This window comes from Saimiri boliviensis, chromosome 2 (genome assembly GCF_048565385.1).
Source record: "Saimiri boliviensis isolate mSaiBol1 chromosome 2, mSaiBol1.pri, whole genome shotgun sequence".
NCBI lineage: Eukaryota > Metazoa > Chordata > Mammalia > Primates > Cebidae > Saimiri > Saimiri boliviensis.
The window spans coordinates 197,353,345-197,378,892 of record NC_133450.1 but is presented as its reverse complement, the minus strand read 5'-3'; the positions used below and the strand labels follow the sequence as shown (position 1 = coordinate 197,378,892).

Below are 25,548 nucleotides of genomic sequence, written 5' to 3'. Positions count from 1 at the left end.
CTTTTATTAGAAATAAAGTTATTGCCCAATATTTGATTCTACAATCCTCTCGGAAAAACCTAAGTGAAAAGTTTCTGCTTGCTTTGATTCCTGGAAAATCTCTACTAGGAATAGAGATGGGATTTAACTAGAATCCCTGATCCACTAAAGCTTCTAGATGCAGTTAATCCTGCTAGATTTGGTCTACAAAACTGGAAGAAGATAAAATAAAACCTGGCTTGGATCCTCCCCAGGGTGTGGGGGCTGGACTTCATTTCCAAACTTAGAAAAAACCCTGGAATCCAACATTTGCCTCCACCAGCAGTCCTGATGCCCCAAGTCTTCTCCCCATCTCTTGCTGGCTCTCTGGGGTGCCACTGTCAGATGTCCAGGGCTCCAGGGTGCTCAGATTCTTGCTTTTTCTAGAGCCCAATGGAGGTCAGCTTCACCAATGCTCCTGAGTTGTCAGGCTCTAATTCTGCCACAGGACCTGCAGCTTGAGCAGGCTGCAGATAAGAGAGGTAAGGGACAGGAAAAATTTGCCTGGAGTACACGAGGTGTCCTGTGGCCAAACACATATTATTTCTGGTTTGGTTCTTGGGTTCTGAGAGGCATCCCAGGACTCTCTCTGGAGACTTTACTCACCACTTTAGATGGTGCTCTTAATTGGAAATCCTTTAAAACACTCAATTTCAGTTGTCTTCTACAGGATCTACATCTGGCCTCACATGATGTCCCCAAACTCTGGAAGTTCAGGCCACCTCTAGCACAGCTGTCTTGGGGGGGGTTGGAAATGAGACTCCCCGAGGGCAGCCTGAACTAGCCTTGTGCTCATATTTGACTTGGTAAGTCAGACAACAAGGCTCTTTCTTCACTATGAGGTGTGTAACACTAAGATACCCTAAATGAAGGAAAGTCCAGCTACAGGAAGCTAATACACCACCCCAGAGAGGCCTGGAGCAGCCCCACAGAACGCCAGCGCTCTAAGCAGAGGCTGCTCCCCAGAGGAGGATGTGCTCCCTTGAGCTAATTTCCATGAGCTCCCAAAGGAAGCTATAGAAGCTACTGGAAGCTAATGGACGTTTAAAATTATCTTCTGTGGCACACAAACTACCAGCCAACTATCCACGACACTTCTAGGTCTTTGGGGGTACCCAACTATACTTACATATAACTGTCCCCATAGCCAACAGCTTCTACTTTGGAACTGCCTCCAATATGAAGGCTCCTGGGAGTTCTCATTTTTCGGGGCAGAGGATAGAACATCAAAACCAGAGATGACACCAAGGCCTCCCAAAGATCTTCAAAGTGATGAGGGGAAGAAAATGTTAAAACTGCTATTTATATTTATTTTTATAGAACAGCCTAAAACTTATGATTTAACCATATATATGATTGGCAGTGGCTTCTTAACTTGGGCCATGTGTCACTTAAGGCATAAGTTGTATCCGGAGGGAGGAACATAAATTTCACAATTCAAAGGGGTTGACAGCTGCACAATCACATGTCTGTTCAAACTCAGTGCATCATAGAGCAGTTCTTACAGGCTTCGTTGTGTGGATTTATGAATTTTGTATCATAAAGAGTAAAATATTTATAATACTGGAATGTTATAATACTGATACAAGGTGGAATCATATAAATCTATTTTATGTGCTGTATTTATTTTTGTTTTGTTCAACACAGATCCCTTGTTATCTTTTGGCAAAGAAATAAAAGAGTAACGTTTTTCTTACACAAAATGACAAGAGTTCCAAATTTCCTGACCTTTTCTGTAATGACAAGTAGCTATCAATACACTACCATCTAACAGAGATCTTCAGAAAAGATAAAGACACTTACTGCCTCTTTTTAAGATAAAGGTGACATTCTAACAATGAGCGAGAAATTAACTGTTTGCTTTGGTTTTAATCCTGCAATGGGAAAAGAATGTTAAAAATGGATGTTTGGAAATGTTTGCATCGTTGTTGTCAAAAATGATATGTCTCAGTTCTTCTATTTAAACTTCTCATATCTTAGATTAAAATAAAATTGAGAGAGAGTTCTCTAACCTATCTTAAGATCTTCTAAATAATTTCAGCAGATTTCAAGACCATTCGATGAAAGTATTAATATGAAATCCCTTCTGATTCATTCACCAAAACTCTGATCCCACAAGGTATACATATATCAAAACATCACACTGTATTCCCAAAATATATATAATTCCTATTTGTCAATTAAAAAGTAAGTAAAACTTCAATAAATTTTTTAAATTCTGGTTTTGACATTAGGGAGGAGGGAATTGATTAAATTTTAACAATACAAAAGAACAAGAAGTGTAGTCAGTAAGATTAAGAAATTAAGATCATAATTTAGAAAGTGTAGATAGTGATTATCTCTTGGGTGCACAGCTCTCTTGAGAACTATTTTGTAGCTATCACATTCATCAAAACCAAGTATCAGAATACAATGAACACAAGCAGATCTTCAGTTCTGCATCATAAAGCATTAAACCGAGATTTCATTTAAATGATAGTCCGTCACATTACAATGTTAAAAATATTTATAATAAACAGTAAGATTTTGAATGCAGATTTTTATTTGATTAATAAATATAATTGAAGTGCACCAATCTGAATTCTTTGTAGAAATGTATATTTTGGTACATGGTTTGTACTGTGCATAATACCCAGTGCTGTATTAACTTACATAGGTTTGTGTTTATGTGTGTATCCATCCATCTATCTAGAATTTTTTCAGTGTGCAGGGTTGTGCTTGGATCACACATGAATTCCAGAACAACTAGCCACAGCTTGTAAACTGCAGCTTGAAACAGGAGCTCTGAGGATGGCTCACTTCTGTGTCCCCTAATATTAAGCACAAGGTTTGGCTACCCACAATAAAGTTTGATGAATGAATGAAAATTTCAACATGGCTAGAGGTTGGAATTGTTCTCATATAAAAATAAGCATCCATGAGTTCTTTCAAAAGGTTTTAATCCATACATATACGCAAAGAGCAGTGAAATGAAATGACAAAATATTTATGCTTTTGAAAAAATTCTGTTCATGTGAAAAGGTGCCTGATGTCTCTGTGATTCGCCACTAGATGGCAATCGCTCTGCATTACTCTCCATGTTCTTGCTTCTTAGGGATCCTTCTCTATTGGTCTTGAAGGTGCCACCTAGAATGATTATCTCTGCAGATACTTGCCAAAAACAAGGCATATCTGCTCTAGGAATTCTAAGATTGATATTACTAATGAAAATGCATTTCTGTGCTTGTTTCTTGTTGCATAAGTCTAAGACTATTCCAAGTTATCTACCCATTTGATTACCTTGAAGATGTAAACTACTACAGCTAAATCAATAAAGAATTTATTTTAAGCCATAGGAGTCCATAAAGGTCTGCATATGGAAAATACAAGATAATTGCAGTGCTTTTATGGAGCATTCCAATTTCTCCCCTCTCCCCTCCTTCTCCCTAACCTCATAGCTTTGGAACATGAGCACAGCTACAAATACCAAGATGACAGGTGTGAGAGTTCCGCTCCTGCCTCTTTCTCTCTGGCTGTTTCTGTGTATTCACAAATAAACCACCTAACTGTGACTGAGAACTGTCCAGTTGCTCATTCATGGAACAGATCTACTGAGAGAACCTGCAAAATGCATGCGATTTTAGAAAGAAAATGACAGAATTAGAAATAGGGGAATGACTAGGCAGCAGGGAAATTTTAGCTCAATTCTCTTTAGCTCAATACCTGGGGAAATGCTACTGTATAATTTTCTTCTATAGGAAGAAATTATGATTTAATTGTTTCCTGGGCTGTTTTGTTTGAATTTATTCGTTAGCCATACCAGGGTAGTAGAAAGGAACTATGCAAAATCCAGGAGTTGCAGTGATTACGCTCTAGCTGAGTCTAAAGCTCTCACAGATGAGACCTAGATTTCTTTGTTAGCTAGATGACTAGATGACCCAACCATTGAGGAAAGCAAGAGTTGAATTATAAATTCATTCATACATACATATATATCTTCACATGATTTTTTTTCTTTTTGTTTCTCAAGTACTTTTGGCAAATACAGCTCTGATGGGTTCACAAATTTAATTTTACTTCAGCATCTTCTTACGCCATGAAAACTGCCTCCTGTCACCCTCCTCTAATTTTAAGATAATTCCAAGGGCAATATTGGGGGTGGAGAGGGAAGAGAGAGAGTGAGAGAGAGCACACGTTAGAATGCAGATAGCCTGAGTATTTCTTTTTGAAATTAAACAGATATTACAGATGAAGAAACAAAATGCCACATTTATTCAAGGCCACATTTGGCTCTCTTGTGATGGAAAATAACCCAAGTGACTAATCTCCCTCATGTGTTCTGCATTTATTTAACTTAAATCCCATCTCAATCTTGTTCTAATTGATTTCTTCCAGAGAGAACTCTGAAGGATTATTTTGGGATTGAATCTTCTCTTGACTACCTACAACCAATTGTTGTTTCAAATTATTTTAAAAACTGACCAAATCAATGTGATAATCTCCAGAAAGGCTTTATTCATTCAACAATTCAATGGCTCATATAGGCTGGCCAGCTGTTGTGTCTCACAGAACAGTGTCCAGAGCTCGAAGGTAAAAAAAAGTGGTAAGCGGTTTTCTAATATATCACATTTCTTTTTCTTTTTCTTTTTTAAGAGAGAATAATCTTTTCAAGTACCTCCTAGCTTATTTTTGTCACATCTTTTTGGCCACAACTAGGTTTTATCCTCCTCTGGACCAACCACTGGGAAAAGTATATTGGGTTTCCTTATTCTCTTAGCCCAATCATGAGCATTCTCTAGATCTGGGCATAATGTCACCTAAACACACCTGGATAGCTGTTGGCCAGGAAGAAACAAGGGTAGTGAGAAGAGAGAATTGAAGCTGAGTAGTCAGGGAAGCCTGTCAGCTACTATTACCTTTGTATGTGTTTTGGAGTACACTTTAATATGGCAACATAGAATTCCATGGGAAAAGTAAAAGATAAGGTTGACAGTAAGCAGAATCTAGATTGAGGAGGGCATCCTTGAATTAGTATGTTCTTAGTAGGCAGTGAAGATTTTGCAGGTTGCTTGTTATGTAATCAGTTTGGCGATCTTTCCTAAGTCTAATATCTACAACTTGAAAAGAAGAGTAACCAATGAGTGTCTCAGTGTGCCCTGAGAAAACCAGGGTGTTTCCCATACTGTATGTTCAGAAGATACCGTTTACAGCAGCGGATGGGGATGGTAAGAAGAGAGTAGGTCATATTTAATGGATGAATGGATGTGGGAGGCTAAGTCTATTTGACACATTGTTTGGAGAGGTGAAGGTGTCTGCAGCACTGGAATGGTAGTGATTTGTTCCTCTCTAGTTCTTAGCAATGCCATAATTTGAAGTTTTGTTTAATTTCTGCCTACTTGGGGAAGGAAGGAGATCACCAGGGGAAGGACAAGGGTAAGAGAGTCTGCAGGTGTGGTTGAAGGGGGCTCGTCTGCAGCCTAGAATATGAGAAGAGCCAGGTTTCTGCTGCACTTTATAGGGGAATAACTGATAAATAGTTGTGGTGGGACACAACCTGTGGACATTAGAGAATAAAACTTTTTAGGAGAGAGGTTGGCAGATTTAAAGAACTAGCTAGCTAAGTGTTTTTGTTGCCCTAAGTGAGGCAGAATTGGAACGGAAAGGTTCAAATGCATCTGAAATGGGGGAAGGTAGAGAAGGTCTCAAAAAGTAGATTGAGGGTGAGACGATGTTTACAGCATGGGATGAGCAAGGCCACAGAGTATTCAGCATCATGGAAGGGGCGTCTGTGTCTGCATCATTGTTAGGGATGAGATTTGTGCCTCCTCAGCACTGGATAGAAGAGAAATTCCTTCTCTTCTAGAAGCATTGATCAGGGAGATAAACTTTCTCAGGCACTGGATGGGAGTTTGATATGTATAGGCTTTTTTGGATTGTTCAGGCTGTTGTTCAGCACGTGTTGGCTTGTTTCTATCACTGCAAGAGGGTGTGTGAGCATCAGGTGTACTTGCAGAATTAATCTGGGGATTGTCCTCTTATGGTTCCACCCTAAATTGTGCGGTCCATCAATTAATCCACTACAGTGGGCAAAGTGAGGCCAGAATGTCCACAATACTGTGGGGAAGTTTCCAGTGTGTTTGCCTCACTAAGGTCTTTGAGAGACCCCTAGACATGTGCCACTGACTAGAGAAGGTATGTTAGAAGCCTTGGGTCTTAATCCTGGGTATCTTCAATATTAGAGACAAGTGTGGGGAATCTGAAGAACTGTTGGGTCAAGGATTCCATGTGGCTGCATCAATAGCTGGGGACAGAGCTGATGTTTCCAAAGCCCTGGAGGGTAAGGCACTTCTGTGTGTTGTTTGCAAAAAATTTCGGGTTAAGTATGACTGTGTAAGGGGAGCATTCTAAAAAGCAGAGGACAAATTGTATTCTATTTATTATATTTGGTCTGTGTGACTATATTGAATTGTGTATTACCAAATTTACATCACCACTCCGTTCATAGATCTTCTTTTCTAATGACAGTAGAGGATAAAGCAAATTTTACTTTCTAGAATGCTCTTCCCCATTTGGTTCAAATTAAAATATGCCAGTGTAAACCACTCACATGTGATTTGGAAAATGGATGAGAAGCCACTAATTCCTGGAAATAGTCACAGGCTGACACCTGACTAGACGTGAAGTTCACAGTAGTTCCCTAGAGAGTAATAGGAACCATCCCATTCAGCAAATCAAGCTGAGACTGTTGGTGATAGTGAGATAATCTAGCCTAGCTATGGTGACTTCGTGTTAAGCAATCCTGATTCATCCCATTTACCCACCCTGAGCTGTGTAGGGCATTCTGTTCCAAGAACTTTGTAGCTTGAGGCATCTAGTATTTTGTACACTGTTTTTCTGAGAAATAGGGCCCACTGGCCCAGACATCCTGTACCTGCAGCTGTGTAACTGCCTACCCCACATCCTGAGTGGAAAACAACTTTAAAAATAGAATTTTTGCTGTCAGGCAACGCCTCCTCCCCTAAGCTGCTCCTTCTGCTTCTGTAACAATCTGCTTACTGCCCCCTGACCCTAACCTGGTATAAAAATGTTGACTGCCCTTTGTTCTGGGCCGAGGCGTTTGAGCATTAGCTGACTCTCGGACGCCGGCATTAAAACAGACTCTCAAACTCGAGTGTGGCGCTCCTGTTTCAAACTCGCTCGTGTGCAACAACAGCTTCTTTGACCTTAGCACTCCTAGCTCTTTCAGTGGTAACGTAAGTGCCTAATTTCCTATTTTAAACTCCTTCCTATGTGGGCAACACAGGGTGGATTCTGTTTTGCTAATTGAGTCTGGGCTGATGTCATGACGTCTATACTCCCTGTGCTATTTCTCTAAACATATATGTCGGCTTGCACACAACAGGGGACAGGAAACACAAATTAGGCTCAAGCCACTTTCATAGACACCCGGCCTGATTGCATTAAAGTTGAATTAACGAATTCTTTTGTGACACTATACATTTTTAAATCATTGGTTCACTGAGACTCTCATGCCAATGTATGATTATGGTAGAAATAACAAGTGAGATTTTTACCCTGTGTTCAGTGCTGCCAGTCTTTGTGAAACAAGCTGAGATGATGACAATATATAATGCAGCAAGAAAGTGATAAACAGGAATACAAGTATCAGGGGTCCAGAAACAAGAGAGAGCAGTCAGGACTAGAGTTGTGAGAAAAGACTCTAGAATGGGAAATTGTTTTTTTTTTTTCTTTAAAATATGGATAACATAAAATTTACCATCTTAACCATTAAGTGTACAGTTCAGTCATGTTAATTATATTCACATTGCTTTGTAACCCATTCTCCAGGACTCTTCAGTTCGCAAAACTGAAATGTAACACCCATTAAACAACCCTATTCTTTCTGCCTTTCTGTTTCTAGACCCTGTCAACCACCTTTCTATTTGTTGTCACTGTGAATTTGAATACTCTAGGTACTGCATATAAGTGGAATCATACAGTGTTAGTAATTTTGCATCTGGCTCATTTGACTTATTATAACACCCTCAAGTCTCATGGAATGGGGGAGTTTCAAAGAAAGCCTAGAGGCACTTGTAGGATTTGGAGACATGAAAAAGAGAAGCACAAACAGTATTAAAGAAATCCTTTTATTATAATAATTTTTTAAAAATCCAAAGCATGTAAAACAAAAATACTAGAAATTTGAAAAAATGAACAAAATTACTATTAGAGTGAGAGATTTTAAGAAACCTGTCTCTGTCATTGCATATCAAAAAGGCAGAAGTGAAATAAGGATGTGGATAATTTCTAATGGATTTTTACGTATTTCTCTTCAGCTGTGAGTTCTATAGCTAGTTGACTATTAGATTATTTTTATTACCTTGATAACTGTTGGCAGCCAAGAAAAAAATGTAATCTAAAATATGAAAGGTAAACTACTTGATTCCCACTTTAGGACAACATCAATTAGCCAGTTCCAGCTTCAGGTTATCTAAAAAGACAGAACCATGGAAGGAAGGCTAGAATGAGACAAAGGTCCTGTTGCTGATTAATTCTAGCTCTTTCTGTGCGGTACTTTCCTCCTTTACTTTATTTCCTTATCCACAAAATTGCAAGAATGATATCTGAGGTCTCATTTAAGTCCAATATTCCTTTATATTATGCACATAACTTCTATTCAGATAAAAGGAAATGAAATTTTCACTTCCATTTGGCAGGTGTGAATTAAGGTACGTTCCATGCAGGCTCCGTACTATTTGGTGAGCATGGACATGTGAGGTTATAAATTAAGGACCATCCAACTATGTTTGAATGTTTGGGGAAAGCGCGGTAGGAGATAGACCTTCCTAATGTTGCTCAAAAACATTTTGAGAAAGTACATAGTGTATTTAGAGAATAGAAAAACATATCCATCATTTTCTCTCCAATGAGTAATTCATGATCCTCAAGATACGTTGCACAATTCTCTTTCATGCTACTGATTCCTGTGATGATTTTAGAACTAGATCAAGAAAACAAGTTATTTCATCTAAGAAGTCACCCCACTGGGCTAAAGCATAAAAATAAAGTTTGTGATGTTATAAAGGAAGATGGGAGTAAGAGAAAACAGAAATCAAGCAGACACTGAAAAGTTTGAAAAATCAATTAGAGTTAAAAGAAGATCAGTTAAGAAAGGAAACAGTAGCAGTCACTCTGAAGGTTAGCTATTGATAGCTCAGTCCAAGCTGCTCCTAATGGGTCCTTATAGACACCAAGAGAGGGTGGTAAAGAGTGCTTAAGTTCTAATAAGATCAGTTTCATCTTGTCACAAAGAAATACAATTGCTATTTCAATGAGATTTAGAAAGGGCATTATTCAATAAGTAAGTATCTAGGAAATTTGCTAGTGCTAAATAGGAAAGTAAACCTAAAGAATATTTCAAGTGGATACTGGAAAATATCTGACTGTATGTAGCATGGGCTTTAATTCAGAAAAATACAAGTTTAATCTCAAATTGATTTAATAGCTGAGGGACAGTGAAAATCATTTATTTTTCTGAGCCTTAGGGTCTTAAACTGTAAAATCACATCAGTAATAGTATTCTGCAACATAGAGTTGCCATGATGATTAAATGAGATGATGAGGCTAAAACACACAACACCGTCTCATGTAGAGCAGTAAATGTTCCTTCTCTCTTGTATTAGACAGGTTTCTACAGAGGGATGGAACTAATAGGATATATGTATATTTGAAAGGGGGTTTATTATGGAGAATTCACTCACATGATCACAAGGTAAAGCCCGCTTTACCTTGCAGTAAAGGCTGTCCGCAAATCTGAGTCCTCAAACCTCAAAAGTAGGAAAGCCCTGTAATCCCAGCACTTTGGGAGGCCGAGGCAGGAGGATCACAAAGTGAAGAGATCGAGACCATCCTGATCAACATGGTGGAAACCCGTCTCTACTAAAAATACAAAAAAAAAAAAAAAAAAAAAAATTAGCTGTGTGTGGTGGTGCACGTCTGTAGTCCCAGCTACTCAGGTGGCTGAGGCAGGAGAATTGCTTGAACCCTGGAGTCAGAGGTTGCAGTGAGCTGAGTTCGTGCCACTGCACTCCAGCCTAGCGCCTGGTGACGAAGTGAGACCCTGTCTCAAAAAAAAAAAAAGTAGGAAAGAAGCCGACCATGCAGCCTTCAGTATGTGGCCAAAGGACTGAGAGCCCCTGGCAAAACCACTGGTGCAAGTCCGAGTCTAAAAGCTGTAGAACGTGGAGTTTGATGTTCAAGGGCAGGAAGCATCCAGCATGGGAGAAATGACGGCCAGAAGATTCAGCAAGTCTCCTCTTCCATCTCCTCCTGCCTGCTTTATTCTAGCTGCACTCGCAGCTGATTGGATAGTGCCCACCCAGAATGAGGATGGTTCTGCCTCATCCAGTCCCCTGACTCAAATGTTAATCTCCTTCGGCAACATCTTCACAGACACACCCAGGAACAATATTTGCATCCTTCAGTCCAATCAAGCTGACACTCAATGTCAACTATCACACCTCTTCTCCCAAGCCTACACTAATCTGCCTGTACCAGGACTGGTCTAATCTGGAGACAGAAAACAGAGTGGTTCAAATATAGGAAGTTTAAGAAAAAGAGTAACAGTGATAAACAGGGATTGGAGTAACAAAGAAGCAGCTAAGAAGTAGAGAACTCTAAAACATATAAGAATAACAGATGGAAACCATCATTCTCAGCAAACTGACACAAGAGCAGAAAATCAAACACCGCATGTTCTCACTTATAGGCGGGTGTTGAACAATGAGAATACGTGGACACAGGGAGGGGAGCACTACACACTGGGGTCTGTTGGGGGAAAATAGGGGTGAGACAGTGGAGGGTGGGGAGTTGGGGAGAGATAGCATGGGGAGAAATGCCAGATATAGGTGAAGGGAAGGAAGGCAGCAAATCACACTGCCATGTGTGTACCTATGCAACAATCTTGCATGTTCTTCACATGTACCCTAAAACCTAAAATGCAATAAAAAAAAATAAAATAAAAAGAATGACAGATGTAACGAGTACCTCTAGGGGTCTGATAGAGTATTGAAAAAAGAGCCCACCACACCTTACTCTCATGGCTGAGATTTAAATCAAGGAGAGGAGGGGCTATGACCCACTGGAAGGCATAGAAGTCTGTCTGCTGCACCAGAGGAAGTTCCCCGAAGTCCGTCTGTTCTTTAAATTGCTGGAAAACTGTTCACAGGGTTATCTTGCGTGATATAATCTGCTGGAAAACCACGCAGAGGTGCTAGAGGAAGCTGCTGGTTTTAAGTTCTGTTATTCACTGTGTGCTGCAGGAGTGAGGAACTTACTGGAAAAGACATCCAGGCTGTAGATTCCTGATGCTAAAGAAGCTGTGCAATTTATATGAGTGATGTGCTGGGGAAATTGACCATGCTTCAGAATCCAGGATTGAAGAGGAGTGTACTGCAGGAAGTGGGCATGCAAGAAGCTACCCCACACTGCAGGAGCCTGCACAGCGGAGCACACTAGAACCAGAGAGAAGGAAGATCACTTTCCTCCTCCATTGATTGTCTCTCCAGAACTCTCTATCGGCAAAGCTTACCAATGTCCCACGTGGCAAAAAAGAAATAATTGAAGAGACCAGCTCCATTTCACAGGTCAGATAATGAAGAGGGAGATGGGAGCTGAGAAGCAGTAAAATGATAATTTGCATACTGGCTGAACTAGGTTTCATCTTTGTAGTGCATCATTGCAGAATAACATCCTGTGAATTTACCCAGAGAGCTGGTTGGTGTACATGGCCAAACAGAGAAAGACAGCCTCGCTCCTGGAAAGGGCGCTGTAGGGCTGCCGACTGCCAAAGCAGAGGAGGAAATTTTAGCTGGTTTCTCCCCATGTGCATCCTTGCTCCCTCACTGCTTATGAAGAAATGGATCATCTTATTCATCAAATTCTTGGCCATGGATTTGTCCACATTTGCTAGCAGGTAGGAACACTGCCATAAATAAGGTGAATCAATGCCACACTTTTTTCTATTTCACTGTTCTTCTATGGAGCTCTTGAGAGGAACTCAGCTCTCATTTTTTTCCACAAAACTGTACAAGAACCCTGGTCACTGTGTCAGGTGGCTGTACCATGTAGCTGGTCATTGAGTAGTGAAATTCTGAGGTTCGGAATTAGGCTAGTGGCAGCAAGGAGCTGCAGACCTCCAACTCAGGTCTAGCTACTCGCTCAGCAAGTAGTAATAAAGTAATAATTATTTCTCATCGGCTTTGCTTCCCGTGTCTGCCTCCTTGTAGAATCCACAAGGACAAATATGCAATCCGCAAAACAGTATTCAGGGATTTACATTTTTGTCCCCAGCACCAGCAAACACCTTCAGAATGCCCTCTTAACAATTGTCATCTTGTTATTGCAGCAAAACACTTGAAATGGTAGGCTTTTAAAAAACTTACTGCATTATTAGGTTGATGCAAAAGTAATTGCAGTTTTTGCCACTGAACATCATGGCAGAAACCACAACTGCTTTTGCACTAACCTAATAGCAATCAAAAGCAGACATAGTTAAGGAGCCATTTATACTTTTTAACAGAAATATTTGTATAGAAACTTGACAAACTTTTCACATGTTCACTTAAGGCTTCACAATTTCCATATGAGATGATGATTCTTACTCCTACTTTACACCTAAGGAAACGGGAATGGAAAAGTTAAATACATTTCCCAGAATTTTTAAAGGTCAAAGTAGAAACGTAGGTGTGGGTGTTCCCATTCTTAATCCCATGTTCTCTCAAATAAATAAATATATATATTTGAGGGGCCGGGCGCGGTGGCTCAAACCTGTAATCCCAGCACTTTGCGAGGCCTAGTCGGGTGGATCACGAGGTCAAGAGGTCGGGACCATCCTGGTCAACATGGTGAAACCCTGTCTCTACTAAAAATACAAAAAATTAGCTGGGCATGGTGGCGCATGCCTCTAATCCCAGCTACTTGGGAGGCTGAGGCAGGAGAATTGCCTGAACCCCGGAGGCGGAGGTTGCGGTGAGCCGAGATCGTGCCATTGCACTCTAGCCTGGGTAACAAGAGCAAAACTCCGTCTCAAAACAAAATAAAATAAAATAAAATAAAAATATATATTTGAAAAATTCCTGGCACATAGTAGGTTTTCATAATTTTTGATCATACAAGTTCTTGTAGTCTGCTTGTGTTAGCTGCCTTCTTTGCGCAGGAGGGGATCTGCGAATGCAGCGTATACCCAGCTCCCATTGCTATAATAATGCTAATTATTTAACATCTTGTTCTAAAGGCCAAGATCCCAACTGAGATTATACTCGGGGCTCCTGCCATAATAAGCATGGCTTCTGGTGGGAGAAGAGATACATTTTGATCCCTCTCTACAGTATTGCAAAGTTCTTTTGTCATTTGTAATTTTTGTTTATTGGGAAACAAGATAAATTCACCCCAGCATGTTCATGTTGCTTAAACCTCTACATTTTTTAAAAGTTATTTTCAGGAAATGTAACGCTAAAAACAGTGTCTAGAACAGCAGGGTCAATTCTTACAGCTACATTAAGAGAATTAGTGGAAAATAGAGAACATCTGATGCCTTTAAAGGGTGCTTTTCCAATTATATTTACTGTAGGGGACTAACAGCTTTGGAAAAAAATCAATGTTCACCTACTGTTGTTGCCATCCTGTATTTAAACAGTCCCCTCGTTCATTTACTAGACATGGTCCACACAAACGCACCATTTTATTGGCAATGTAGGACACTGGGATTGGTCTTCTATTAAGAAATAAAAGATGGGACAGGATGTCCTTCTTCCTCTGTCTGCCTGCTTTGAGATGAGCTCTGTGAGTGCTTCCTGAGCTTGCTAATGCAGCAGCCCCAGAAATAAATGTCCTCCTGAACTCTGGCAACACCACTTTTTCCCTTTTGTTCTCTTGCCCTAGGGGAGATGTCAGTTTTCTGCAGTTATCGATCTCTGGCTAACATTTCCTCTCTCTTTTTATTTAGTTTTATTTTTATGTATTTGAGACAGGATCTTACTCTGCCACCCAGGCTGGAGTGCAGTGGCACGATCTTGGCTCACTGCGACCGCCACCTCCTGGGTCCAGGAGATTCTTGTGCCTCAGCCTCCTGAGTAGCTGGGATTACAGGCTTATGCCACCAAGCATGGCTAACTTTTGCATTTTTAGTAGAGATGGGTTTCACCACGTTGGTCAGGCTGATCTCAAACTCCTGACCTCCAGTGATCCTCCCACCTTAGCCTCCCAAAGTGCTGGGATTATAGGCATAAACCATGGCTCCCAGCCCCCTCTCTCATTTCATTCCTTCAGGATTCCTCCTCATTTTTGCTCTTCTAGCTTCCTAACACTAGAGTTACCAATTCCTTCTGTTTAAAATCTTAAAAGGATATTTTGTTCTTGATTGAACCTAATTGATAGCGGAAACAAATCAACATGTTGACTTTTAAATGTGTCAGATGCATTTTTAAATGTGTCAGATGCTTTGAAGGAGATAAACAGAGTAAACTGGGCTCTTTAGATATTATTATCTAAGCCCTCTTTAAAAGTAAAGATATGTGATGTTCTAAAGTATGAGAAAGAGATTATAGTAAGGAGATCTGGAGGCAGTGTGTTTCAGCCAGAGGGAACGTTTTTTCTGGGTGATAATTGGTGGTAGCTTGGATTAGAGAGAGAGAGAGAGAGAGAGCAATAGAGATGAAGAGGATGGATTCTAAACGTATTTTTCAAGTAAAACAAAAAAAAATGCTTATAAAACTAAAGTTGGGGCAGGAGAGGAACAACACAAGATGGTTTGGCAGCCTGAATAATGGCCTCCAGACATAGCCTGGTCCTAACACTTGGAACCTGTGAATGTTACCTCATATGGCAAAAAGAGACTTTGCAGATGTGATTAAATTATGGATCCTGAGATGGGGGGGATTAGTATGGATTATCCAAGTGAGGCCTAAATGCAATCACAAGCGTTGTTATCAGAGGGAAACAGAAGGAGATTTGTCACGGAAGAGAAGAAGGCCACGTGACATAGCAGAGGGAAGCAGAGTCGGAGACAGGAGATGTTATACCACTGGCTTTGAAGATAGAGGACATGGCCACAGGCCAGAAAACACTTGTGTCTATCACAGAGTGGAAGAGGCAAAAAAAACAGACTCTTCCCTGCAGCCTCAGAGGGAGCACCATCCTGCCGACACCTGGTGAAATCCATTTTGGACTTCTGGCTCCTAGAACCATTAGGCAATAAGTTGGTGTTATTTAAAAACACTAAGTTTATGGTGATTTATGCAGTAGCCAAATGAACACAGATGACTTCCAGGGTTTTATTGGGAAGAATAGGGTGAATGTGGTAAAATAAACATTGGGGAATGACAAGATAGGTTTGAAGGGGGGGAAGTGTCATGGAAATATCAAAAGATAAGTTTAAATTCGCTAGTCATGAGGTCTGTGACAAACCAAAACTAAAGTGATTTGTTGGCTGCTGAAGATATTTTACTGGGAGTTTGTAGAATTTGTTGGATGTACTAATGTTTTTCATCACATTTTAGAAACGTCCAACTGCTATTCCTTCAAATATTTATTCTTTCCCATTGTATGACTCCTTTTCTGGAACTCCTGTACTGTACCTGAATGTAGCACGAGCCATTAAACCTCTGTTCATTTTCCCCCCATATTTTAAAATCTTTGTATAAGTTCAGAAACTTCTATTCACCTGTCTTACATTTCACTGACACTTTTATTCTGAAAGCACTTCCAATTTTAATTTCAGGTATTGTATTTTTCCATTCCAGGATATCCATTTGGTTCATTTTTTGGTTTCTACATATTTTATAAAATTTCCTATATCTTTACTTATTATATCCTACTTTTTCTATTAACTTCTTCATATATCTATACTATCAATTTTTAACTTCTTGTTTGTTCATTCTAATATCTCATATATCTATGTGTCTGGTTTACTGACTGCCTTTTCTTTTGAATATGGATCACAACTTCGTATGTTCAGCAATTTTTTATTGTAAATTGGATAATATTTTGTAGAGACTCTGGATTTGGTAAACTTCCTCTGAAAAACTTAATTGTGTGATAGTAGGCAATTAAATTGCTTGTGGACCAAACTGATCCCATGGAGTTTGTTTTCGGTTTTATGAGAGTGGCTCTAATTGAATTTTTTCTCTTAGTTTCAGGGTATAGACTTGAGTCCTAGGAATGAGCCTTACTACTATGATATGTGGCCTTCCTGGGGTGTGAGTGATAAGCCTGAGATTGAAATCTTCTAATCAGGCCCAACTTGAACTCTAAATGCTGTATCCCCAGCACCAGGCAGCTACTGGAAATCTTGCTTAGCTTTTTAACCTTCCAACTTGCTGAATTCATTGGGGTCTCACTTTACATATGTGTAGCCAAATTTTGGGGTAGTTCATCTGCAGATTTGGAGGCTGTCCCCTCTGTGGTTTCATCATTCTGTGCACTTACCTCTTTTCATACCTCTTCACCAGTTTCTAGCCCCCCTGAACTCTGCCCTCAGGCTTCTCCTTTCTCCTCGAACTTGTCTTCTGTGCACTGAACAAATGGAGTGCTGTCACCGGAAAAGCCAGTTTCACACGGACTTCATCCAATATGCTTCCATTCTTTAAAGTGTCACATCCGCTCCAGTTTCTGCCTGATTTTAGTCGATAAAGATGTAAACATAGAAATATATCGTTGTTCAGAGTAGCATGAGAAAGACTTGCCCCCATGATTTAATTACCCCCCACAGGGTCCTTCCCAAAACATATGGGATTTCAAAAGGATATTTGGGTGGGAACACAGCCAAACCATATCATTCTGCCCCTGGCCCTTTCCCAAATCTCACTTCATCACATTTCAAAACCATTCATGCCTTCCCAACAGTCCCCCAAGGTCTTAACTCATTTCCACATTAATTCAAAAGTCCACGGTCTAAAGTGTCATCTGAGACAAGGCAAGTCCCTTCCACATATGAGCCTGTCAACTCAAAAGTAGGTTAGTTACCTCCTAGATACAGTGGGGGTACAGGCATTGGGTAAATACAGCCATTCCAAACGGGAGTAATTGGCTAAAACAAAGGGGCTACAGGTCCCATGCAAGTCCGAAATTCAGCAGGGCAGCGAGACGTTAAAGCTGCAAAATGATCTCCTTTGACTCTATGTCTCATAGCCAGTTCACGCTGACACAAAAGGTGAGTTCCCATGGACTTAGGAAGCTCTACCCCTGAGGTTTTGCAGGGTATAATCTCCCTCCCAGCTGCTTTCAGAAACTGGCATTGAGTGCCTGAAGATTTTCCAGACACACAGTGCAAGCTGTCAGTGGATCTGCCATTCTGGGGTCTGGAGGACAGTGGCCTTCTTCTCACAGCTCCATTAGCAGTGTTTCAGTAGGGACTCTGTGTGGGGGCTCCAACCCCCATTTTCCTACTGTACTGTCCTAGCAGAGGGTCTCCATGAGGACCCCACCCCTACAGCAAACTTCTGCCTGGGCATCCAGGCATTTCCATACATCTGAAATCTAGGTGGAGGATTCCAAACCTCAGTTCCTGGGCTCAACACCATGTGGAAGCTGTGACGGCTTGAGGCTTGCACCCTCTGAAGCTGTGGTCCAAGCTCTACATGGGCCCCTTTCAACCATGGCTGGAATGGCTGGGATGCAGGGCACCAAGTCCCTAGGCTACACACAGCAAGGGGACCCTGGGCCCAGCCCACAGAACCATTTTTTCTTCCTAGGCCTCTGGGCCTGTGGTGGGAGGAGCTGCAGTAAGACCTCTGATATACCCTGGAGACATTTTCCCCATTATCTTGGGCATTAACATTTGGCTCCTCACTACTTATGCAAATTTCTGCTGCAGGCTTAAATTTCTCTGCAGAAGATGATATTTTCTTTTCTATTGCATTGTCAGACTGCAGATTTTCCAAACTTTTATGCACTGTTTCCATTTTAAAACTGAATGCCTTTAACAGTATCCAAGTCACCTCTTGAATGCTTTGCTGCTTAGAAGTTTCTTCCACCAGATACCCTAAATTATCTCAAGTTCAAAGTTCCAGACATCTCTAGGGCAGGGGCAAAATGCCACAAGTCTCTGTGCTAAAACATAACAAGGGTCACCTTTGCTTTGCTCCAGTTTCCAACAACTTCCTCATTTCTATCTGAAACCACCTCAGCCTTGATTTTATTGTCCATATTACTATTAGCATTTTGGTCGAAGCGATTCAAGACATTTCTAGGGAGTTCCAAACTTTCCCACATTTTCCTGTCTTCTCCTGAGCTCTCTAAACTGTTCTATCCTCTGCCTGTTACCCAGTTCCAAAGCTGTGTTCACATTTTCAGGTACGTTTTCAGCAGTGCCCCATTCTACCGATACCAGTTTACTGTCTTAATCTATTTTCACCCTGCTGATAAAGACATAGACAAGATTGGGATTTTTACAAAAGAAAGAGGTTTAATTGGACTTACAGTTCCACATGGCTGGGGAAGCCTCACAATCATGGTGGAAAAAAAAGTCACATCTTACATGGATGGCAGTAGAAAGGAAAGAAAGAGCTTGTGCAGGGGAACTCCTCTTTCTAAAACCATCAAATCTTGTGAGACTTATTCACTATCCAGAGAACAGTCTGGGAAAGACTTGCCCTCATGATTCAATTTCTTCCCACTAGGTCCCTCCCACAACATGTGGGATTTCAAGATGAGGTTTGGGTGGGGACACAGCCAAATCATATCAGTAGGAGAGAGTCCAACATAAACTATTTTGCCATACTGTCCCCAGAATTCCAGCAGTTGAATGAATGAATCTTTATCTTAGGAAAGACTTCTGGAGCAGAAATATCAAAATTGGTATTTATTAATAGGAAGAAACACTCTAGTAAAATGCTTTTCATTATTGGTTTCACATTAAAATCTCCTGATGAAAACTTTAATAATCTATGTGACCCAAAATCAATCATCTTTGGGGTTAGACCAGGCATCAGTTTTTGTTAAAATGCCCTAGGTGATTTAAATACACAGCTAAAGTTGAGAACCGCTGACTTTGAAAGAAAGTGAAGGGAAGAGTAATATATCCACATTTGAGCCCTGAAAACGTTATTTCTGTAATGACTCTCACCCAAATCTTGAGCCTTCTATTCTTACATGGTCATAGGAGAGAGAATTAAATTGCTGACTGTAGCTTCTGTCTCTTCCAGTTTGAAAGAGTCTCTTTCAAGTGAAGTCAAGCCTATTTCAGATACTACGTCTTGACTGCAAGTTGAGTCAATTCCTACTTTTTCCCCCTGCCTTTTTCTGTGTCTATGTGGTAGTGGATGGGGAGACCTAAGTTCTTGGGTAGTATGCATATCATTTGAGGTGTTAGGTTTATGGGTTATGACCGTCCTGTGAATCTTCATTAGTTTCCTTATATGTGTCCATTACCCACATATGCCTTGAAGTTCCTTGTTCATACACGTTATGCCTTGAAGTTCCTTGTTCTTGCAGCTGCTGTTGAGGTCTGGTGTCACAGCTAGAGCCTCTGACCTTGCGGTCCCCAATTCCTTATTCCCCTCAACCAGGACCCAAGCCTCCAACACTTTGCCATTTCCTCATTGTTAATTCCCCATTGTGCATCTGAAACCAAGCTAGGTTTTAAACAAGAATTTATTAAAAGTGAAACTTCAGTAATAATAAATGAGAATATGGCAAGTAACACATAGGTAGTTAGAATGTGGAAGGAAATGACATTAAAGCCTATTTATATTAGAAGTCCAGATTAAAGAGAACAAAACTCAAAGAGGTATCCAGTGGCAGTTATGACTGTTACCTAAATTCTGACTTAACTGTTAATCACTGCCTGTTTTCTTCCAGATCCCTTATCTTATGAGCTACCTGTTCCAGAAATAACTGACTCTGATAATATCTTAGTCTTTTAGGAAGATTCCTTTTCTATAGAATATATCATCTGACTATCATAATTTGACTACTTATTTATAAAAGAAAAAATACAGTATCAAGTGACTCAATTTTTTCAGTTTAAAATAGCAAGCTATAAAATATATAATATAAACAGAAACTTTTAAAAATGATTAAAAGTTAAAGGGATAGACATAAACATTTTAAATAATATAAACATGTTTGAAAGGAAAATACACGTTTTTGTTTGAAATACAATTAAAATGAGAGACATGTGGATAATTTGAATAACATGATTAGTAAGTTTGAAAACATAATGCACATATTTTCAAGAATTAAGAGATTTGTACGTTACACGAACATCTTTCTCCAAACATGAAGCACACTTCCCTTAAACACATGAAGAATTTGAGACTCAGACTAATTCATTTGTCTCAGCATTCACTCCTACTAAATGTCTCCTTCCTGTTTGTGGTACTTTTCTTGGAAGTGAGTTTTTATTAGGCTGAGAGGTAGGAGCTCCCAGTGCAAACTATGCAGCTGGGGCAAATGGAATTTAAACTGTAGTCGACTAAACAACCCAGTTATCCAAGGAACATTATTGTGAGTCTAGGGAATAGGTGAATGGCTGTAAGTGTAGCATAAAAAAGTGGCTGGACACAGTGGCTCATCCTGTAATCCCAGCACTTTGGGAGGATGAGGCAGGCAGATCGCCTGAGGTCGGGAGTTTGAGACCAACCTTGACAAACATGGAGAAACCCTGTCTGTCTCACTTAAAAATACAAAATTAGCAGGGCGTGGTGGCATGTGCCTGTAATCACAGCTGCTCGGCAGGCTGAGGCAGGAGAATAGTTTGAACCTGGAAGGCAGAGGTTGCAGTGAGCTGCAATCATGCTGTTGCACTCTAGCCTGGGAAACAAGAGTGAAACTCCATCTCCAAAAAGAAAAAGAAAAAGAAAAGCAAAAGGCCAGGCACAGTGGCTCATCCCTGTAATCTCAGCACTTTGGGAGGCCGAGGCAGCAGATCACCTGAGGTCAAGAGTTTGAGACGAGGCTGGCCAACATGTTGAAATCCCATCTCTACTAAAAAAAAAGTTACAAAAATTATACAGGTGTTATGGTGAACACCGGTCGTCCTAGCTACTCGGGAGGCTGAGGCTGGAGAACTGCTTGAATCCAAGAGGAAGAGGCTGCAGTGAGCAGAGATTATACCACTGTACTCCAGCCTGGGCAACAGAGTGAGATGCTGTGTCAAAAATAAATAAATAAATAGAAGCAAGAACTGGAGAGGAGCAAGTTTAAATAATTGTAATGAATTGAAATTATCTAAAACCTTGCTATTAATACTAAAACTGTAGTTCCTCAGTTAACATTGCCTAGGTGCATGTTAGAAATGCATCATCTCGGACCATACCTCAGACCTACGAATTTTAAGATTTTCAGATCATTTGCAGGCATAGTAAAGTCAGCTACTGATCTAGGATATAGTTGAAAAACAAAGAAAAGATCTCTACAGTTGTAGCATAATAATTTGATCCTTCATCATTACAAAGCTAACTTAGATAGTAGATGACATCAAGGAGTGAGGAAAAAAACAGGGGAGGGAAATCCCACTTATTTTGAATATAAAAAAGACTCATGCCTGTAATCTCAGCACTTTGGGAGGCCAAGGCAGGCGGATCAAGAGGTCAAGAGATCGAGACCATCCTGTCAACATGGTGAAACCCTTTTTCTACTAAAAATACAAAAAAATTAGCCGGGTATGGTGGTGCATGCTTGTAGTCCCAGCTACGCAGGAGGCTGAGGTGGAAGAATCACTTGAACTGGGAGGCAGAGGTTGCAGTGAGCCAAGTCTGTGTCACTGCACTCCAGCCTGGTGACAGGACGAGACTCCATCACAGAAAAAAAAAAAAAAAATCATTTGGCCTCAGTATGGGATTTAATAGTGGAAAGTAAGAGGCAGTGAATGTGAAGTGTTTACTGGATGATGTAAGTTAGACAGAAATGAATCCATATTAACACTAATTCCAGTTAGGGAATATTTGACCTGAAATGCCTCTCCTGTGATGAGAGTCAATACTTTTCCTTTGGTTAAGCTGGAAGGAAATGAAAAGCATTTCTAATTGAGTTTCCAAGGTCCAGGAATAGCAGTGATAACTCAAAATAAACATTAAATGCTAATTCAAATATTTGATGATAACAGGGATTGAAATTGAAAGCACACTTAGTTAATTAGCCAAGGTCTTAAATCCTGAGTTTTATCACACCTCATAAATGAGACTTGAGTGAATTGTGAGTCTGATATGACAGCTTCTAAAATCTTCCCTTCAAAACAATAGTCAATGTTAAATATCAAAATTAAATTGAGGATTGGAGTTGTTTCTCTCCACATGGCTTTGCATAACCTAACAATTTTCATCTACTGAAATGGCTTTGGTAAAAATATATTTGTGTATAATTATGGTTTCTTGATTTCCATTTGTTCTTTCATAAGAACATTTATTAACCCCTTTTATGCACTGGATAATGAGCTGGGTTCTGGGAATACAGAACTAAATACAGCCAGTTCCTTACCTTTGGGGGCTGAGGAGGTGGAAAAGCATCCACATTAATAGGGAAAAAACTCTTAATAGTGCTTTAAATGACAGTTAAGGAAAAAGAGGAGGGACTGGTGGAATATAAGACTAGAATATCAGATAGAAGACAGAGAATATATTTTAAAAATGTTTAATACGTATACCCTTTATTGGTGTATAAAATGATTAACACTGAATATCTCACTGAATCATTTCAGGAACTATGTAAAGTAGACATTAATCCTCTTTTACAAATGAAGAATCTGAACCTGAAGGAAGATTAGAGACTTGTTCAGGATCTTACAGGCCAATGGTGATACCTGAATGAGAAACCAGGTTTTCTAACCTTAGAATCCCACACAATTAGCTCATCAACCCAGGACTACTATAAGTAACAACGTATCCAAGAATAACATTTTAGAATATTTTGGGATCCTCATCCATTAACTGTGAATGTGGTCCTGGTAAAGGATATATCACCCAATTAATTGATTGGCTGATTGATTGGTCGATTTGTGCGTTTTGCTGATTAGATTCCCCTCCTCCCCTTGCTGCTCTTTGTCTATCCCTCTGAAATCTGGCCACTTGTAAAAAGTAAATAAATGAGTAAATAAATCAGTATCTTCCAATCCTCAGCTAAATATTGCTGAGTGTTTGAACTCCACTATGTGAATTTGGAAATATATATGTCACTTTATTTGATGACTATTTATAATACACCCACTATGTGCTAAGTATTATGTGGAGACTCTGTGGAACTTCAAGGTTCTTGTAAACTTAAAGTTTTTTGTAATCTATCTCAAATCAACTAAATCAGAATCCTTGGCAGTTAGATGCTAGCATCCATGGTTGGTAACTAGTTATATCTTAGTGACATAACTGGTAAGAATAATTTATTGGATTTTAGTTAAAATCTGATAAATAGATAGATTTTATAGATTTTAGTTAAAGTCAGAATTTCTAAGGAGGGAAGATATACTGCATGATAATATTCTTTGAAAAAAGCCATAAAATTTTGAGAAAATGTATAATTGTTGAAACTATATCTTGACATATCAAGATAAGGGCAAGGGAGCATCATTTAATAGATAAAAATGCAGGTACTGGAGTTCCATTGCCTGCCAATATTAGCTTTGTGAGCTTGAGCACATTGCTTCATGTCTCTGAGCTTAAATTCCGTCATATTCAAATTGGGGGTAATAATAGTGTTAAAGATTTTAGAGCTGAACATGTTAATATTTGTAAAGCATTTGGAGCAGTGTCCTGTGTATAGTCAGTATGATATAGGAGTGTACTGAATAAAACTTAACTATCACATAGACATGCAAGCTTGCTAGTATGCTTCACGGGAAGACCTGGTTAATTCTGAGTGAGTACTTTGGGAAAGTCTTCTTGGTAGAAGCGGTATTTTAAGTGGCCTGCACACTGTCACTATAAGGGTTTTGACTCATACCCCAATGATTAGTGAGTCAAGAAGGATATTTTTGGATGTAGAGGCAATTTTTCTTATTGCCTCTACTGGATGTTGGGCTAAATGGCCTCCAACATTAATGGAAAAGGCAAGGAATTTTGGCTCGTGATAAAGAAAGACAAGTCCAGGGTTAAACACATGATAGAGATAATCTAACTAGAAATTAGTTACCGTGACAGGAGAAGAGAATGTCTGCCTTTTCCTGCCAATCAAAGCCCATGTCCTCCACCTAGACCCTCTCAGGGTAAGGAAACCTGGCATTCTTACTCCTTCAGCTTTGTGGAAGGAAAGGAGATACTACAAAGATACAAATCTCATGACTCTAGCACTATGACCCAATGTATATCCTTGATCCTAACATTCTTGGAGAACCAGTGGCAACAGAGCACCTAAAAGAGGCTGAGCAGCCTTCAGAAGTCAATTTTCCTTACTTTTGATTCTTTCCTTTAATAATCTCGTAAACTTAAGACTAGTAGTCAGCTGGAGACAATGCTGAACCATTTGGGACAGGAAAATGATCAATGGATTAACAGAAAAAGCCTCCTTCTACCTTTATGTGGTCCCATTACTACATTTTTTAACAAAATGTTGTAGAAAAAAAAAAAAAAAAACTGGTTCTTTCACATGACCAGGAAAAGTTAGGAATGCAGACGTTTTGAAGGGCAAAAGGGAACAGAGTTTTTTGGGTGAAAAGGAAAAAAACCTTTCCGCAAGGCGAGAGGGGTTTCTGTTAACAGGCCCCCATCTCACAGATTGAAACACTGGTCAACACACAGGAACAGGAGAGGCAGGCTCCTCCCCTCTGCCAATGGCTGGAACTTCCTGTGGCTCCACCCTGTTCTCCCAGTGCCCAGGCCAGTGGGAGATTCTCCGGGAACCCTCCCCTTTATCCTCCTCCTGCGTCTGTCAAAATGACGTGTAATCATGTGATTCGAAAAAGTCTGGTCACCTAATTTTTGCTAAGCAATAGGAATGCAGTGATGAGGGCAACATGGTTCCATTTCCCCGGCTGCACTTCTTCATGCCCGGCTTTGCCCCGCTGACCAGCCGGGGCAGCCAGCAGTACCGGGCCCTGACCGTGCCTGAGCTCACTCAGCAGCTGTTTGATGCTAAGAATATGATGGCCGCCTGTGACCCCCGTCATGGCCGCTACCTAACTGTGGCTGCCATTTTTAGAGGTCGCATGTCCATGAGGGAGGTGGATGAGCAAATGTTCAACATTCAAAATAAGAACAGCAGCTACTTTGCTGAATGGCTCCCTCACAACGTGAAAACAGCCGTCTGTGACATCCCACCCCGGGGGCTAAAAATGTCGGCCACCTTCATTGGTAACAACACAGCGATCCAAGAGCTCTTCAAACGCATCTCTGAGCAGTTTACAGCTATGTTCAGGCGCAAGGCCTTCCTGCACTGGTACACGGGCGAGGGGCATGGATGAGATGGAGTTCACCGAGGCCGAGAGCAACCTGAATGACCTGGTGTCAGAATACCAGCAATACCAAGATGCCACAGCTGAGGAGGAGGAGTTTGAGGAGTGTGCGGAGGAGGAGGAGGAGGTAGCCTAGAAGCTTCCTTTTCTAGGTAAAGGGGGAAGCAGTGTGG

General features: G+C 40.3%; 1 long non-coding RNA gene and 1 pseudogene across 1 annotated transcript in view; both read left to right on the top strand.

Annotated features, from left to right (window-relative positions):
- The window catches only part of LOC141583763 (uncharacterized), a 259,520-nt gene that overhangs the window by 81,501 nt on the left and 152,471 nt on the right, over positions 1–25,548 (top strand). The window lies entirely within an intron of this gene.
- The window catches only part of LOC120366394 (tubulin beta chain-like), a 38,101-nt pseudogene continuing 23,447 nt past the window's right edge, over positions 10,895–25,548 (top strand).